Genomic DNA, 12,470 nt, shown 5'->3' on the forward strand with positions numbered 1-12,470 from the left:
ATTTTACACCAAGTTTTACCTATCTGTGTGGAACAATATCCACACAGGAGAAGGGAAAGAAGATAGGCAGGTTTATTTTTTTTTTCTTTCTTTAAAGCAACTTTAAAATGACACCAACCTAAACATCCCAATAAAAGCTTTCCCTGTAAAGAAGAAAATTAATACTAATGCCGTGTACACACGGGCGAAATTTCCATCAGAAAAAGTCCTACGGGAGCTTTTCATAGTATATTCTGATTTGTGTGTATGCCCCATCTGACTTTATACGTCGACAATTCTGACGGACCTAGAAAGAGAACATGTTCTAAATTTTTTCAATGGAACCAATTCCTGTCGGGAAAACCGCTCATCTGTATGCTGTTCCGACGTCCCAAAAACAAAGACAAGAAAACTTCCTTTTTCTAGTCCCGTCGTACGTGTTGTACGTCACCACGTTCTTAATGGTCGGACTTTGGTGTGACTGTGTGTATGCAAGACAGCTTAAGCGTAATTCTATCGTAATTCCGTCTGAGAAACCTTCAGAGTTTATTCCGACAGAAAAACTGCTCGTGTGTACATGGCATTACCCTTGCTGCCACTGTCGCTTTAAAAAAAAATCATACAGCCATATACAGTGCATGCTCCTAGAGGTGTCAGCACATAGGTCAAGAATAATGGGCTTAAGTTTTAGGCTGGCTTCACACCAGTCCACTCCAGTGTGTTGCATCATGTCACACAAAAACATGCTTTGCGTTAGAGCCATTTATTCCTTTTATTAGGGTGCCAATTCACTAAAAAAATTACCTGCATCTTTTTTTCTGACAAAGAGCATCACCATGGCCAGTAGGACATCACCACACATTGGGATGCAGAGCAGTGCATGCGCATTGTGGAGGTGCATTGGGAGGCCATTCAAAATAAATGGCACCACAATGCACTAACCTGCATAATGTGCGTTTCCACACATTGTGGTAATGCACAAGTTACCACAATGCAATGGTAGGAAAGGAGACTTTAGGGTTAGGTTTAAGGGTAAAAAGCTAGGTGCTAGGGGAGAGGGTATGGACCTTGCTTTGTGCACTGGTGCCCAGTCATTTTGGAACAAGAAGGGGCCATCCTCAAAATGTTCTCACAAAGTTGGGAGCTTGAGATTGTCCAAAATGTCTTGGTATGCTGACCCCTTAAGAGTTCCCCTCACTGGAACTAAGGGGCCAAGCCCAACCCCTGAAAAACAACCCCACACCATAGTCCCCCCACCACCAAATGATTTGGACCAGTACACAAAGCAAGGTCTCTAAAGACATGGATGAGCAAGTTTGGGGTGGAGGAACTTGACTGGCCTGCCTGAGTCCTGACCTCAACCCGATAGAACACCTTTGGGATGAATTAGAGCAGGGACTGAGAACCAAGCCTTCTCGACCAACATCAATGCCTGACCTCAGAAATGCGCTTCTGGAAGAATGGTCAAACATTCCCATAGACACACTCATAAACCTTGTGGACAGCCTTCCCAGAAGAGTTGAAGCTGTTATAGCTGCAAAGGGTGGACCAACCCAATACTGAACCCTACGGACTAAGACTGGGATGCCATTAAAGTTAATGTGCGTATAAAGGCAGGCATCCCCATACTTTTGACAATATAGTGTATGTCTCATGGGGAAATTTTAAGAAACATATTGCGCATGAGCACTTTTGTTTTGTGATCTCCCTACATTAATTTGAGTTGACATAGGAGGAGAGTGGAGTGGTTACAGGGGTCGCTGGACTGGTGCATCTGGAGCAGTGTTTGGCTGATCATAAGAAGCGTGTTCTGACCCCACATGGCGGTAGAGTCACCAGTATTTCGGTGAGTTACCATCTTGTAGGGGTTTGTGGCATGCACTTTGAAGACACAGGATGTGGATAGTCACCGTAACATGAGCACAGTGATTTTTAAGGACTCAAGCAATATTGTGTGAATTCAGCAAGCATACAGTGAAATCTTTTTTCTTTGCACTTTATTGGAGTGGACTTCCTACAAATTTTTTATTTAAAGACACAGTATCAACACTTAAGTGAACATTATTTTGTCCGATTATGACTCTGAAATGATAAGGCTCCAGTACCTGACAGCTGCCTCATTGTCAACTACCCAACCTAATGTTGACATCACACATGATCCAACAACTCAGAACAGAACTACATAGCAGCATCAAATTAAGAAAAGTGTAGATAGCTGTGACAGACTTAGCCGGGAAAGAGACTTTTGGAGGGGACTATATGCTAGCCTCTTGCCGATCAATCGGGGGCCCTTGCATTTGGGGGAACGGTGCTCTTTGTGAGCTGTATGTCTGGGGACCCTGGATTTGCCATATTGGAATAGTGGCTGATTTATAATGCTGGGACAGATACTGTTAGGAGATGCTGATGTAAATTCCAACACCTGTCTGTCTATTGTCTGCTAAAATGTGTATTGTAAATAAGTCTACTATGGGATCTAAGAGTCATTAGATCCCCATTGTTATTTGCGTTCATTAACTCTGCTATTGTGTGAAGAAGAGTCTATGTTGATTGTAATAATGTTGATTGGACTTTCTGAACTACAAGTCGGCCAGTCTGGCCTAACGGTCATGTCTGAGTCATCTAGGCTGTCTAAAGGGATTAGTTAATTAGCTCATGTTAATTAGGTTAATTAGGTTACAGCTGTATTGTTAGAGTAATATGAGCAGGAGGTCTGCACCTCCACTTTGAGTGTATAAAAGCCTGTATTTTGTCAATAAAGATAGATTCCTGTTTGAACTTACATACAGCCTGCCTGGTGTTTGTTCTGAGCTATCACAACTGGGTTAGAACGGCACATAGCTGAAGTTCTAATCCCGGAGCATTGGATGACCGAACCATCAGACGTTGCAATCTGATTAAATAGCTGCAGAGGAGTGTCGGGAGAGTGGAATCGAGCGAGCAAGGGGCTCGTTACAATAGCTATAAGGTTCTGCAATATTATATCATTCTTGGAGTCGATATTCAGCTTCTTGCATACAATAGATCCAAATATATTCTCTGTTTAGCTAGCAGATGATAATCATATACAAATTCCATGCCCAGGTATGGCAAAAACCCAAATCCTTTTTTTTCCACATTATAACCCATACCCCTGACAATATAGATGTCTCAAACAGCAACATGCTTGAGTATATTTGTTTTACTTTAGATCAAACACTCTCCAATATTCTCCTCTGTACTTTGGAAGATGTCACCCTGCAGCACTGAAAAGAGCAGATGCCATGTTACGCTGTCAAGACTCTCCTAAGTCATCTCACATAACGTTAGATTAAAATCTCATTCAGATGAATGACAGCAAAAGCTTTTTTATGAAGAGTTGTCCTTCATCTTCTGCCATAAAAAAAAAACAAACATTGTCACTTGTGCCAGAATTTCTTTCCACTATTTGTTTTATAAAGATCATGAATAAATGTTTTGCTTGTCACAAAAACATAAATCCGATGCTAAGTGAGGTAATATAAGAAGCACATGTTCTCTCATATATCGCACTCGGAGCAGACGATTATACGCTTATCAAACACACACAGCCATTTAGCTATTTAGTTCAGGAAAAAAAAAACAAGGCTTATTGCATGATATCGCAGCCAAATATAATATTATGAAGGCCATAAATTAAAAACAAATTTCACCTTACATTACAAACGCCTTAATTTAGAAGCAAAACCAGGAACACTGAGGTGATAGGATGTTTGTTTTGTCTATAATATCTACAATATTCTTTTATTTGGGCGCCACTGTAGAAATCTATTCAGCCATTCATGCTTATCTGGGTGTAGCATAATCCTAAACTGGAGGAAAATACACATTATCACTGGTGTTCAAAAAGGTCTTGCAAACCCAAGTTTCTACTCCAAGTTATTAAGGCTGAAATTTAGGAAGATATAAAAAGCACAAACGAAAGGAGTTCTGTATTCATTCATACATACACAAAGCCAGTCAGTTATGCTGCAGGGATTATATGGCCATAAAGGACATGCTGACAGGAGGTGAAAACATTGTGATATAGAGAGAAGGTTATCAGTCTGCTGCTGCTCTTTTCACTGTCCAGTCACAGGCTTTTTTATTAAATAACAAACATATCATACTTACCTCCACTGTGCAGCTTGTTTTGCACAGAGTGACCCCGGCCATCCTCTTCTGGCATCCCCCAGCGGCTCTTGCGGCTCCTCCCCACATCAGTTAACCACCTAGGAGAAGCGCTCTCCTGAGGGGGTTACCTATCGGGCGCGCTCCCGTGTCCAGCATTTGGCGTCCATAGCCGCCAAATGTATGACTCGGCCCCACCCCCCTCCAGCGCCCGTGTCATTGGATTTGATTGACAGCAGCGGGAGCCAATGGCTGCGCTGCTATCAATCTATCCAATCAAGAGCCAAGAACCCCGGGCAGAGAAACAGCATGTTCCAGCTGGGGCAAGTTCCAGGGCTCAGGTAAGTAAAATGGGGGACTGGGGGGCCGGTCACTGCCAGGTGTTTTTTTCACCTCAGTGCATAGCATGAATTAAGGTGAAAAAACACAAAGATTTACAACCCCTTTAACTGCAGGAGAGAAAAATCTGGTCTCCTGCTCTGCCAGAGAGGGCTATGCTGTATGGCAGAGCTGTGTATATCTCAGAAATGGATGGGAAGAAATGCAAATCCTTTAGCAAGTGAAACAACTCCTATATACAATATCTCTCAAAAGTGAGTACACCCCTCACATTTTTGTAAATATTTTATTATATCTTTTTCGTGTGACAACACTGAAGAAATGACACTTTGCTACAATGTGAAATAGTGAGTGTTTAGCTTGTATAATCCCCTCACGTCCACTCAAAATAACTCAACACACAGCTATTAATGTCTAAACTGCTGTCAACAAAAGTGAGTACACCCCTAATGAAAATGTCTGAATTGGGCCCAATTAGCCATTTTCCCTCCCCGGTGTCATGTGACTTGTTAGTGTTACAAGATCTCAGGTGTGAAGGGGCAGCAGGTGTGTTAAATTTGGTGTTGTCGTTCTCACTCTCACATACTGGTCACTGGAAGTTTAACATGGCCAAGCCCTCCATGAGATCTGAAAAAAAGAATAGTTGCTCTAGATAATGATGGTCTAGGCTATAAGAAGAATGCCAAGTTCCTGAAACTGAGCTGCAGCATGGTGGCCAAGACCATACAGCGGTTTAACAGGACAGGTTCCACTCAGAACAGGCCTCGCCATGGTCAACCAAAGAAGTTGAGTGCATGTGCTCAGTGTCATATCCAGAGGTTGTCTTTGGGAAATAGACGTATGAGTGCTGCCAGCATTGCTGCAGAGGTTGAAGGGGTGGGGTGTCAGCCAGTCAGTGCTCAGACCATATGCCACACACTGCATCAAATTGGTCTGCATGGCTGTCATCCCAGAAGGAAGCCTCTTCTAAAGTTGATGCACAAGAAAGCCCACAAACAGTTTGCTGAAGACAGGCAGGCTAAAGACATGGATTACTGGAACCAAGTCCTGTGGACTGATGAGACCAAGATAAATGTATTTGGTTCAGATGGTGTCAAGCGTGTGTGGCAGCAACCAGGTGAAGAGTAAAAAGACAAATGTGTCTTGCCTACAGTCAAACATGGTGGTGGTGGGAGTATCATGGTCTGGGGCTGCATGAGTGCTGCCAGCACTGGGGAACTACAGTTCATTGAGGGAACTATGAATGCCAACATGTACTGTGACATACCGAAGCAGAGCATGATCCCCTCCCTTCAGAGACTGGGCCGCAGGGCAGTATTCCAACATAATAACAACCCCAAACACACCTCCAAGATGACCACTGCCTTGCTAAAGAAACTGAAGGTAAAGGTGATGGACTGACCAAGCATGTCTACCTACCTAAACCCTATTGAGCATCTGTGGGGCATCCTCAAATGGAAGGTGGAGGAGCGCAAGATCTCTGATATCCACCAGCTCCGTGATGTCGTCATGGAGGAGTGGAAGAGGACACCAGTGGCAACCTGTGAAGGTCTGGTGAACAACACAATACAATCTCCTGCTCTCGGGAGCTTGGTCAAATGAGTAGGTGGTGTAGCCAACACCTTTGGAAAAATATGAAATGTCACAGGTCTTGCTGCCCTCCTCAGAACAATGGGTATCCTTAGAACTGAAACATACAAAAAGAGAAGGAGGGTGCACCGACCTTGTGCATTACCATAGATAAAATGTATTTATAAAATATAACAAGAATAATACTCACAAACGTGCTTTAAAACAAGGCTTATCAGTACTCCAGCAATTATGAACAGTATCTCTAGACACCTGCAACCTGGACCAGATGTTTGGAGGAACCAGATGGCATCACAGATGGCTTACGCATTACGAGGGAGAACCCTCTTCTTCAGAACCACAGCAATGGCTCTGGGTTCTCCCTCGTAACGCATAAGCCGCCTGTGATGCCACCTGGTTCCTCTGGTTCCTCCAAACATCTGGTCCAGGTTGCAGGTGTCTAGAGATACTGTTCATAATTGCTGGAGTAATGATAAGCCTTGTTTTAGAGCTTGTTTGTAAGTATTATTCTTGTTATATTTTATAAATAAGCTCTGGTGAACGCCATGCCCAAGAGGGTTAAGGCTGTGCTGGAAAATAATGAAGGCCACACAAAATATTGACACTTTGGGCCCAAATTGGACATTTTCACTTAGGGGTGTAGTCACTTTTGTTGCCAATGGTTTAGACATTAATGGCTGTGTGTTGAGTTATTTTGAGGGACCAGCAAGTTTACATTGTTATATAAGCTGTACACTCACTACTTTACATTGTAGCAAAGTGCCATTTCTTCACTGTTGTCACATGAAAAGATACAATAAATTATTTACAAAAATGTGAGGAATGTACTCACTTTTGTAAGATACTGTATGTAGTTAATCTGTGAGGGGTGAACCTCCCCCAGTGGAGAAACAGATAGCAATGGAATCAATGTGCTGTAACTGCAGACTTTCAGCTTTAATTTCAGGGTATTTACATCCAAATCAGGTGAACGGTGTAGGAATTACAACAGCTTGTATATGTGCCTCCCTCTTTTTTAAGGGACCAAAAGTAATGAGACAATTGGCTGCTCAGCTGTTCCATGGCCAGGTGTGTGTTATTCCCTCAATATCCCATTTACAAGGAACAGATAAAAGGTCCAGAGTTCATTTCAAGTGTGCTATTTGCATTTGGAATCTGTTGCTGTCAACTCTCAATATGAGATCCAAAGAGATGTCACTATCAGTGAAGCAAGCCATCATTAGGCTGAAGAAACTAAACAAACCCATCAGAGAGATAGCAAAAACATTAGGTGTGGCCAAATCAACTGTTTGGAACATCCTTAAAAAGAAAGAACGCACCGGTGAGCTCAGCAACACCAAAAGACCCGGAAGACCACGGAAAACAACTGTGGTGGATGACCGAAGAATTCTTTCCCTGGTGAAGAAAATACCCTTCACAACAGTTGGCCAGATCAATAACACTCTCCAGGAGGTAGGTGTATGTATGTCAAAGTCAAAAATCAAGAGAAGACTTCACCAGAGTGAATACTGAGGGTTCACCACAAGATGTAAATCATCGGTGAGCCTCAAAAACAGGAAGGCCAGATTAGAGTTTGCCAAACAACATCTAAAAAAGCATTCACAGTTCTGGAACAACATCCTATGGACAGATGAGACCAAGATCAACTTGTACCAGACTGATGGAAAGAGAAGAGTATGGAGAAGGAACGGAACTGCTCATGATCCAAAGCATAGCACCTCATCAGTGAAGCATAGTGGTGGTAGTTTCATGGCGTGGGCATGTATGGCTGCCAATGGAACTGGTTCTCTTGTATTTATTGATGATGTGACTGCTGACAAAAGCAGCAGGATGAACTCTGAAGTGTTTCGGGCAATATTATCTGCTCATATTCAGCAAAATGCTTCAAAACTCATTGGACGATGCAGATGGACAATGACCCGAAGCATACTGCGAAAGCAACCAAAGAGTTTTTTAAGGGAAAGAAGTAGAATGTTATGCGATGGCCAAGTCAATCACCTGACCTGAATCCGATTGAGCATGCATTTCACTTGCTGAAGACAAAACTGAAGGGAAAATGCCCCAAGAACAAGCAGGAACTGAACACAGTTGCAGTAGAGGTCTGGCAGAGCATCAGCAGGGATGAAACCCAGTGTCTGGTGATGTCTATGCGTTCCAGACTTCAGGCTGTAATTGATTGCAAAGGATTTGCAACCAAGTATTAAAAAGTGAAAGTTTGATTGATGATTGTTAATCTGTCCCATTACTTTTGGTCCCTTAAAAAGTGGGAGGCACATATACAAACTGTTTTAATGCCTACATTATTCACCTGATTTGGATGTCAAATTAAAGCTGAAAGTCTGCAGTTAAAGCACATCTTGTTTGTTTCATTTCAAATCCATTGTGGTAGTGTATAGAGCCAAAAAGATTATAATTGTGTAACTGTACCAATATTTATGGACCTGACTGTAGCACCACCCCTGCAAGGGCTGCTGGTAACTGGCTTCCCTATTCCTGCACAGCCAGGCAACGCAACACTCATTTTCCCTGGGCTTATTTTTATTGTATTTATTAGGGATTCCTATGTACAGAAAGAAAAATCCAGGACTGTTTACTTGGACACTAGGGATGACCTGCGAGTTTGAGTCGAACTCATGTTCGACTCAAACATCGGCTGTTCGCTATTTCACCGAACAGCGAACAATTTGGGGTGTTCGCGGCAAATTCGAAAGCCGCGGAACACCCTTTAAAAGTCTATGGGAGAAATCAAAAGTGCTAATTTTAAAGGCTTATATGCATGGTATTGTCATAAAAAGTGTTTGGGTAACTGGGTCCTGCCCCAGGGGACATGGATCAATGCAAAAAAAAGTTTTAAAAACGGCCGTTATTTTGGGAGCAGTGATTTTAATAATGCATAAAGTGAAACAATAAAAGTGTAATTTTCCTTTAAATTTCGTACCTGGGGGGTGACTATAGTATGCCTGTAAAGGGGCGCATGCTTCCCGTGTTTAGAACAGTCTGACAGCAAAATGACATTTCAAAGGAAAAAAAGTCATTTAAAACTACTCGCAGCTATTAATGAATTGCCGGTCCGACAATACACATAAAAGTTCATTGATAAAAATGGCATGGGAATTCCCCACAAGGGAACCCCGAACCAAAATTAAAAAAAAAAAAATGGCATGGGGGTCCCCCTAAATTCCATACCAGGCCCTTCAGGTCTGGTATGGATTTTAAGGGGAACCCTGCGCCAAAATTTAAAAAAAAAATGGCGTGGGGCCCCCCAAAAATCCATACCAGACCCTTATCTGAGCATGCAACCTGGCAGGCCGCAGGAAAAGAGGGAGGGACGAGAGAGTGCCCCCCCTCCTGAACTGTACCAGGCCACATGCCCTCAACATTGGGAGGGTGATTTGGGGTAACCCCCCCAAAGCACCTTGTCCCCATGTTGATGGGGACAAGGGCCTCATCCCCACAACCCTTGCCCTTTGGTTGTGGGGGTCTGCGGGTGGGGGGCCTATTGGAATCTGGAAGCCCCCTTTAACAAGGGGACCCCCAGATCCCGGCCCCCCCTGTGCAAAATGATAAGGGGGTACAAACGTACCCCTACCATTTCACAAAAAAGTGTCAAAAATGTTCAAAATGACAAGAGACAGTTTTTGACAATTCCTTTATTTAAATGCTTTTTCTTTCTTCTATTCTCTATCTTCCTTTGGTTTCTTCCTCCATTTTCTTCTGGTTCTTCCTCCGGTGTTCTCGTACGGCATCTTCCTCCACGGCGTCTTCTTCTCATCTTCTTCTCAGGCCGCTCCGCATGCATGATGGGAGGCTCCCGCTGTGTGACGCTTCTCATCTTCTGATGGTTCTTAAATAACAGAGGGCGGGGCCACCCGGTGACACTTCCCTGTGGCCTTCCTGTAATGTGAGAGGGGGCGGGGTCACCCGTTATGTAACGGGTGACCCTGCCCCCCTCTGACATCACGGGGAATGCCACAGGAAAGTCCCCATCAAGTCCCTGTGCATCAGAGGGGGGCGGGGTCACCGGGTGGCCCCGCCCACCATTATTTAAGAACCATAAGAAGACGAGAAGCGTCACACAGCGGGAGCCTCCCATCATGGATGCGGAGCGGCCAGAGAAGAAGAAGGGAAGAAGATGCCGCGGAGGAAGATGCCGGCCGAGAACACCGGAGGAAGAACCAGAAGAACCAGAAGAAGAAGAAGATGGAGGAATTGTCAAAAACTGTCTCTTGTCATTTTTAACATTTTTGACACTTTTTTTGTGAAATGGTAGGGGTACTTTTGTACCCCCTTACCATTTCACACAGGGGGGCCGGGATCTGGGGGTCCCCTTGTTAAAGGGGGCTTCCAGATTCCGATAGGCCCCCTGCCCGCAGACCCCCACAACCACCGGGCAAGGGTTGTGGGGATGAGGCCCTTGTCCCCATCAACATGGGGACAAGGTGCTTTGGGGGGCTACCCCAAAGCACCCTCCCAATGTTGAGGGGATGTGGCCTGGTAGGGTTCAGGAGGGGGGCACTCTCTCATCCCCCCCTCTTTTCCTGCGGCCGGCCAGGTTGCATGCTCAGATAAGGGTCTGATATGGATTTTTTGGGGGGACCCCACGCCATTTTTTTTTACATTTTGGCGCAGGGTTCCCATTAAAATCCACACCAGACTTGAAGGGTCTGGTATAGATTTTGAGGGGGACCCCCACGCCATTTTTTTTTTATTTTGGCCGGGGTTCCCCTTAATATCCATACCAGACCTGAAGGGCCTGGTATGGAATTTAGGGGGACCCCCACGCCATTTTTTTTTTATTTTGGTTCGGGGTTCCCCTGTGGGGAATTCCCATGCCGTTTTTATCAATGAACTTTTATGTGTATTGTCGGACCGGCAATTCATTAATAGCCACAAGTAGTTTTAAATGACTTTTTTTCCTTTGAAATGCTGTCAGACTGTTTTAAACATGGGAAACATGCGCCCTTTTACAGGCATACTATAGACATCCCCCAGGTACGAAATTTAAAGGAATATTATACTTTTATTGTTTCACTTTAAGCATTATTAAAATCATTGCTCCTGAAAAAACATCAGTTTTTAAAACTTTTTTTTGCATTGATCCATGTCCCCTGGGGCAGGACCCAGGTCCCCAAACACTTTTTATGACAATAACTTGCATATAAGCCTTTAAAATTAGCACTTTTGATTATTCATGTTCGTGTCCCATAGACTTTAACGGTGTTCGAACAAATTTTTTGCCTGTTCGCATGTTTTGGTGCGAACCAAACAGGGGGGTGTTCGGCTCATCCCTACTGGACACAATCAGCATTTCAGGATCAGTGGCAAAAGTCCTTTGCACAAAATGTTACAAACTGCATGCAGGAGTTTCTTCGGTGTAGAACTGCTCCCAGCTCCACTGCCTGCAGGTACTACCAGCCATCCTGGCTGCAAATTACAACTTTTTAAAGTAAGTTAAGCTGAAATAAAACATCAAGGACTAAAAAAGCAGTTACGCAAGTTATGTCAGCCTGTATCATTATCTCTACTAATAAATGCAACTAATCCTTCCTTGAAAGTCCACATTGTACCATTTTACCATTGGGACAGAGCTCAAAGTTACCCTTTCTCTTGAAACACGTGTGAACATGTGAACCCTCACACCAAGATACTATATGTACTCCTATGCCCTGTACACACGATAGGATTTTCTGATGGAAAATGTGTGATAGGACCCTGTTGTCGGAAATTCCAACCGTGTGTAGGCTCCATCAGACATTTTCCATAGGAATTTCCGACACACAAAGTTTGAGAGCTTGCTATAAAATTTTCCGACAACAAAATCCATTGTCGGAAATTCCAAACGTGTGTACACAAATCCGACGAAAAAGCGCCACGCATGCTCAGAATAATTTAAGAGACGAAAGCTTTTGGCTACTGCCCCGTTTATAGTCCTGATGTACGTGTTTTACGTCATCGCGTTCAGAACGATCGGATTTTCTAACAACTTTGTGTGACCATGTGTATGCAAGCCAAGTTTGAGCCAACATCCGTCGGAAAAAATCCATGGATTTTGTTGTCGGAATGTCCGATCAATGTCCAACCGTGTGTACAGGGCACTAGACTCTGACCTGTCCTTTCATCCCAAAATCCAATCGCTGTCAAAAACTTATAAACTTCACCTTCGTAACATTTCTAAAATTCGTTTTTTTTGTTTAATGAAACCACAATGCTACTCATTTCTGCCCTTGTTATCTTTCGCCTTGACTATTGCAAATCCTTTATCATAGGCATACCTCCACACAAACTATCCTATTTTGAGTCTGGCAGCAGCTTTTTTGATAGACTGATCTACCTTACCAACTACTCAGTGTCTGCAACCCCTCTCTCCCGATCCCTCCACTGGCTTCTGATTGCCCAACAAATTACAAACAACAGAATACAAAGCGTTTTACAAC

General features: G+C 43.6%; 1 protein-coding gene across 2 annotated transcripts in view; it reads right to left on the minus strand.

The window, feature by feature from the left end:
- CA8 (carbonic anhydrase 8) overlaps positions 1-12,470 on the minus strand; it is a 128,827-nt gene that overhangs the window by 24,166 nt on the left and 92,191 nt on the right. The window lies entirely within an intron of this gene.

Source organism: Aquarana catesbeiana, linkage group LG05 (genome assembly GCF_042186555.1).
Source record: "Aquarana catesbeiana isolate 2022-GZ linkage group LG05, ASM4218655v1, whole genome shotgun sequence".
NCBI classification, from domain to species: Eukaryota; Metazoa; Chordata; class Amphibia; order Anura; family Ranidae; genus Aquarana; species Aquarana catesbeiana.